The sequence below is a fragment of the Trachypithecus francoisi genome, unplaced genomic scaffold (assembly GCF_009764315.1).
Source record: "Trachypithecus francoisi isolate TF-2019V2 unplaced genomic scaffold, Tfra_2.0 Lachesis_group11, whole genome shotgun sequence".
Classification (NCBI taxonomy): domain Eukaryota; kingdom Metazoa; phylum Chordata; class Mammalia; order Primates; family Cercopithecidae; genus Trachypithecus; species Trachypithecus francoisi.
The window spans coordinates 100,179,075-100,184,998 of NW_022681456.1; the positions used below are offsets into that span (position 1 = coordinate 100,179,075).

General features: G+C 41.5%; 1 pseudogene; it reads right to left on the reverse strand.

Moving 5' to 3' along the window:
• Positions 1-4,633: 4,633 nt before the first annotated feature.
• LOC117090323 lies at positions 4,634-5,396 on the reverse strand (annotated as a pseudogene).
• Positions 5,397-5,924: the final 528 nt, after the last annotated feature.

Genomic DNA, 5,924 nt, shown 5'->3' on the forward strand with positions numbered 1-5,924 from the left:
AATTTCATTTTCTTCTGAAGAGCTAAAACTGTTTGATATATGATTCCCAGTAAACTGAATTATTGAGGAGGCTGCTAGGAAGAACTAGCTAAGCCCTATGCTGCTACTGTGACCAGCAGCTTTTCCATCCTGGCCATGCAGCTTCCCTTATCATGTATTGCCATATGAATGTCCACTAGGTGGTGCTAGTCACACGTCATACCCAGTGTTGTAGGCACATCCTGTGTAACAGTTTTTACAGATGCAGAAATTTACCTAATGGTTACTCAGTGCGTTAAAACTGGAGTTATTTCATTGCTTCATCCACAGTCAGCTAAACAATTATTTCACCTCAACTGTAAACCTGAGAAACACGTTTTAAAAGTTTGGAGAACCTAATTTCTATTTCCCTTTGACCAAGATAATTTTAATCTTTAATAACAGTTAAGAGCCAACCCTTAGCTTTTCTGCAATTCATTTTAGATTATCACAAAGGAGGAAGAAAGTATACTTGTATCCACCTTATTCCTTCCCCAAATGCCATTTTCCTAGAAGACTGCCGTTGCAAATAAAGACATGCAATGTGATTTACAACCCTTGGATATCACAGACATGGTGGCCACAGTTCTAAACTTTTAGGACAGCCTGGCTTTCTGTCCAGTGTATTTTTGGAGATTGAATTGATGTCATACAATTGAGACCAGAAGCTACCAAGCCTTTCCTAGAGCCTCCAGTCAATCTGGTTGTGGATGCAGTGTGTTGCCACTGTCTTTAAAGCTGTGATTTCTAAAGTTTTATGCAAGACTGGTCCATTGAAGTGTACAAAGTAAAAATTAGAACTCCTATTTCTGTTGATTTTTCCTCATTTTCTCTCCTGTCCTGTTTGTATATGTTTTATAATTTACATAATGTTAGCAGACTGCTACCTGTGCACAGTTCATGACAAGGAAGCATGCTGGGGCACATATACCTTTTTTTTTTAATAAGGTTTGGAGAGAGTTGTATACTTCTCTGTGCATTGCATTTCAATAAGAAGTTTAGTTTACTCTTTTTTTTTTTTTGAGATGGAGCCTGGCTTTGTCACAATGCAGTGGCGCGATCTCGGCTCACTACAACCTCTTCCTCCTGGGTTCAAGAAATTCTCGTGCCTAAGCCTCCCAAGCAGCTGGGACTACAGGTGCGCACCATCACACCCGGCTAATTTTTGTACTTTTAGTAGAGATGGGGTTCCACCATGTTGGCCAGGGTGGTCTCAAACTCCTGACCTCAAGTGATCTACCCGCCTCAGCCTCCCAAAATGTTGGGATTACAGGTGTGAACCACCGCAACTGGCCAGAAGTTTACTTTTTCAAGTACCTGAAGATCACTAATAATTTTAGAGTGATGGAGAGTTGGAAATGGGGGCGATTATTTTCAAGTCCAAGAGATCATATTGGTTGGTAAAATATTACAGAAAATGGGCTATGGACCTTTCCTGGATTTGAGGGAGAAGAAGAAATAATAGTTGCCAGAACTGTTTTCTGTTATACGCTTATCAAATGTTTGTTTCCTCTCCCACAGTGTAATGTTTCCTACCCCCTGCCTTTATCACATACAGTGGTGTGTTTTTCAGAATGGGATATCCTCCCTCGGGAGTAAAGTTATTGAGCATGCCTTGTCATTGGTGGAAAGGAAAAACAAAAACAAAAACTGGGCAGTTACCTAGGAGCGTCTAGTTTCTTCCTTTGCCTTCCATTCAGCTGGGTAACTACAATTCTCAACCTCAAATTGTTTTCTCTTAATCATGTTGAAAATCCATGGAATCTAGTAAGAATGACCAAACTGGTCTGTTCATTAAGGATGGGTCTCCACATTTGCCGGTTTTACTATTGAGGGCACTGAAATGGGCCATGACAGATAAAGTTACTCACCAGGCTTTTTAAAGAAGGTTGAAAATGGATGGTAGAAAATCAGCAGTTAAATTTAGATTCAGCAGTTGTAAAAATGAAGCTCTATAGCTGCCCTAACATGACAGATAATAAAGAATACAAGAAATACTAGGAAAAGGTTCATCTGGAACAGAATCAAGTCACGATATTGTGGGACAGATTATCAGTGGATGGAGAAGCCAAGAAAACTTACTTTGGGGAAAACAAATGTGATTCCATAACTTAGCAGTAAAATAATAGATGTTGCAGAGTACTAGAAGTTTATTTATTTATTCAACCGTCTATTTAACAAATATTGAGATCTTATTCCACATCAGATGCTGAACTCGGTGCTAGGAATATTATGGTGGATGACACAGTATTCTTGCACTCAAATGCCTTCTAGTCCTGGAAAGCAGTAAGAAATGCTAAGACAGGGAGAAGTACAGAGTGCTGTGTTAGTGTGTGGAAAAGTTTCCTAAACCTGTCCCACTTGTTTAGGAGAAGGTATCAATTTACCATTTATTGAACATTTTGTGCCAGACACTGTGCTAGGCACTCTACTTTAAAAACTAGGCTCAGAAAAGAGGCTTAGAAAAGCTAACTAGAAAGAAACTTTTTTTTTTTTTTTTGAGACAGGGTCTTGCTCTGCCTCCCAGGCTGGAGTGCAGTGGCACAACCTTGGCTCACTGTAGCCTCGACCTCCTGGGGTCAAGTGATCATCCTGCTTCAGCCTCCTGTGTGGCTGGGGCCACAGGTGTAGTGCCCTCACATCCAGCTAGTTTTTCAATTTTTTGTAGAGACGAGTGTCTCATTTTGTTGCCCAGGCTGGTCTACAACTCCTGGGCTCAAGTGATCCTCCCACCTCAGCCCCCCACAGTGCTGGAATTACAGGTGTAAGCCACTGTGCCTGACCAGTAATAAACTAATTTGATGTGAATACCAACAATTCTTTTTTTTTTTTTTTGAGACAGAGTCTCGCTCTTTCACCCAGGCTGGAGTGCAGTGGCACTATCTCCGCTCACTGCAAGCTGCGCCTCCCGGGTTCACGCCATTCTCCTGCCTCAGCCTCCCGAGTAGTTGGGACTACAGGCACCCGCCACCTCGCCCGGCTAGTTTTTTTCTTTGTATTTTTTAGTAGAGACGGGGTTTCACCGTGTTAGCCAGGATGGTCTCGACCTCCTGACCTCATGATCCACCTGCTTCGGCCTCCCAAAGTGCAGGGATTACAGGCGTGAGCCATTGCACCCGGCTAACAGGAAAGCTGAGAAACTGAAAAATAATTTGAAAAGTACCTATAGATAAACAATTTAGCTACCAAAAATTTAAACTTTCCTGTGTACAATTATTTTCAAACTTTTTTTTTTTTTGAGACCGAGTCGTGCAGTGGCGTGATCTCTGCTCACTGCAAGCTCCGCCTCCCAGGTTCACGCCATTCTCCTGCCTCAGCCTCCCGAGTAGCTGGGACTACAGGCTCCCGCCACCACATCTGGCTAATTTTTTGTATTTTTAGTAGAGACAGGGTTTCACTGTGTTAGCCAGGATGGTCTCGATCTCCTGACCTCGTGATACGCCCTCCTCGGCCTCCCAAAGTGCTGGAATCACAGGCATGAGCCACCGCACCCGGCCGAATGTAACATAATTTTTTCAAAGGCATTTGGGTAGTTTCAATTAACACTGTAGTACTGGTGTTCTGTTAAATAGAGATGCATTTCTGTTGGCTAGAGTTCTAGGAGTGGATTGTTAAATCATAGGGTATAAACATGTTCAGTTTTAGGAGACATTGGCAAATTATTTTCTGAAGTGTTCATACCCTTTTATATTCCACCAGCAGTGTGAGAGTTCTACTTGTTCCATATCCTTGCCAGCTCTTCATATTTTGCATCTTCTCATTTTAACCATTCTGATAACATTTTAGGCCGGGCCCAGTGGTTCACACCCATAATCCCAGCACTTTGGGAGGCCAAGACAGGAGGATTGCTTCAGTCCAGGAGTTTGAGACCAGCCTTGGCAACATAGCAAGACCACGTCTGTATTATTTAAAATAAAATAAAATAAATTTTAGTTTTAATCCACATATCCCTGATGACTGATCAGTTGAACACCTTTTCATACTTTTATAGACTGTTAGTATACCCTCTTGTGAAATATCTGCTTGTCTTTTGTCTTTCATTGAATTGTCTTTTTTCTTATTGATTTGTAAATTTTTTTTGGTCTATTTAATATCTTTAATAATTATGTCATTTCTAAAGCTTTTCACAAAAGGACTTACAGTTCTTCAATTTATTGCAAACATGTTTTTTAAAAAGTCAGCCCTAATACTGAAGCTATAATACACATTTTAAATTATCAGCACTATACCATAAAGCACAATGAAGATCATGTTATTTAAATAAAAAGATAATATTTCACTGGGCAATAAATCCAACATATTTATTTTCTCTCCATATCTACATCCGGTCATGATATTTTGCAGGTGGATTTCTAAACAGCTGTGAATTTTAAAATATTAGGAAAGCCGTATTTCGCTCAGGAATACTATTATTCACATTCCACATAGGTTGTTTGACAGCAGATACTAGTTTGGCAAGCTTCAGATGGCAAAATGCTAAGTTGTGAGTTCAGTATGGCCCGGCCAGTTGCTTCTCCTTGCCCTTGAGATCCCGGCAGCATGTACTGTTAAGAGACCACCTTGTTGCTGCCACTTCTCTTCTCATAGTTGAATCCACTATGGGAAAATATTCATCTTAAGACGCATGTCTTAGCAAAAAACCTCCCACAAATCAACTGGGTATCATGATGTTCTGTTTGATAAATTCTGTGACTTCTTCAATTATATTGTTGATTTTAGGTGTTGCTTTATTTGCATTTTTTTTTTTTTTTGAGACGAAGTCTTGCTCTATCACCAGGCTGGAGTGCAGTGGTGCAATCTCGGCTCACTGAAACTTCTGCCTACCAGGTTTAAGCGATTCTCCTGCCTCAGCCTCCCGAGTACCTGGGATTACAGGCATGTGACACCACGCCCAGCTAAATTTTGTATTTTTCGTAGAGACAGGGTTTCACCATGTTGGCCAGGATGGTTTTGAGCTCTTGATCTTGTGATCTGCCCACCTCAGCCTCCCAAAGTGCTGGGATTACAGGTGTGAGCCACCACGCTTGGCCTATTTGCTCGTTTCTTAACCTGTCGTGTTGCTTTGTTTACATCTTTCTCAACTCTCTTCCAGTTGATCTGCACATAGCCACGATGACTAGCAATCTGAAGGGAATAAAGCCACTCTCTACTACAGTTGCTGTGTTTTCCAACTTTCTGGAACACAGATCCTGCACACCAGCCAGTAACACCAACCGTTACAATCTGGGTAGCTACTAAGTATTTTTCTACCACAGGTCCCCAACTGGGACCAAACACTCGATTCCACCACTGGTGTCTTCTTACATATCCGTGGCCTATAACACTTTGCAAGAGTTGTCACTCTCATATTCTTGGGAAGGGGGAATTCAGGTAGCCATGATCAGAGATTTTATGTATTCTGGATATGAATTCTTTGAGGGATACATTTATTGCAGATATCTTCTACCTATAGGTTGCCTATTAGAACTCTTAGTGATATCATTTGAAAAGATGTTCTCAATATTTTTTTTTTTTTCCAGATAGGGTCTCGCTCTCACCCAGGCTGGAGCGCAGTGGTGCAATCATGGCTCACTGCAGCCTCAACCTCCTGGGCTCAAGTGGTTCTCACCTCAGCCTCCTGAGTAGCTGGGACTACAGGCGTGTGCCACCACAGCTGGCTAATTTTTAAATTTTTTGTAGAGACGGGGTCTCCCAATGTTATGTAGGCTGACTGCAAACTCCAGGACTCAAGCGATCCTCCCGCCTTGTTCTCCCAAAGTGCTGGGATTACAGGCATGAGCCATCATGTCCAGCCCCTGATACTCTTAATTTTAGTATAGGCTAATCCTTCACCTTTTCCTTTTATGGCTAATGTTTTTATCCTGTTAAGAAATCTTTGCTACAAGATATACTGTTAAATGGACTTT